The sequence below is a fragment of the Argentina silus genome (genome assembly GCF_951799395.1).
Source record: "Argentina silus genome assembly, chromosome: 20".
In the NCBI taxonomy this organism is placed as follows: domain Eukaryota; kingdom Metazoa; phylum Chordata; class Actinopteri; order Argentiniformes; family Argentinidae; genus Argentina; species Argentina silus.
The window spans coordinates 11,694,024-11,695,064 of record NC_139674.1 but is presented as its reverse complement, the minus strand read 5'-3'; positions in this window follow the sequence as shown (position 1 = coordinate 11,695,064).

The window sequence follows — 1,041 nt, the reverse complement described above, 5'->3', positions numbered from 1 at the left end:
TATATAGATAATGTGAAGACTTCTTCTCCAAGGCATAGGGTATCCATGTATCTGTCTTTTCTCAAACTGTGTGTGTGTGTGTGTGTATATTCTGTCCACTACTTGATCTGTTAACCTATACTGTACTGTCTTCACATGTTCACCCTTTTGACATCTCTCTTCACTGCATTCCGCCCACAACAGACTTTGTTGGTTGTGATACGTTAATTTAGAATCATTTTTTTAAAAATAAAACATTACAATGAAAGTGATGGAGTTGGATGTGACGTTGTATTTATCTACTCATTGGAAGTTGCTCTGGACAAGAGCATCTGCTAAATGACTCAAATGTCAAATGTAAATACCTATTATGCCTGTGTGTGACGTACTCTATCTTCACATGGTGATGAGTGAGGGGGATGGTTCTACCAGGTTGGTTTGTGGGTTCTCTTATTTGGCTAGCAGATACGTATGAAGCTGTTTGTTTATCCCACCAATAGCATGATATTACCTTCTGTAATTCATGTCATCAAATCAATGAATCTACTGTATGTCGGCTTTATAAAGCGTTTGTGGAGGCTTATAAGACATTGCTGTGATGCTGCTTCCTCTACCTATTCTCTACCTGTTCCACGGTTCCTTTCCATGTTCTACACTCATCACCGGGAGAAAATGGGGATGTCTCTCGTCTCCTCCTCCTCCTTCTCCGTGCCTACGCCCCCCCCCCCCCCCCCCCCCCCGGGTTCCCCATTAGGACGTCTCTCACGTAGACGCAGCGCTGGAACATGGAAACACGGCCCACCAACACTCAGTGAGGTCAGCAGGGGACCAGGGCCCCCCTGCCGGGCAGAGCAGAGCCCTGACCTCCGACAGACATAACCCCCTGTTAACCTCTCAATTAACCCCCCCGACGCAAGCCCACCTGGCAAAGAGACATCCGCCCTCCCCTCCCCTCCCCATCCCTCCCCTCCCCTTCCCTTCCCTTCCGTCCATCCTGCCTTTTATCATTTTCGGATACACCCTGCACCCCTGCCCAGGAAATTACCATCTTATTTCACTAAT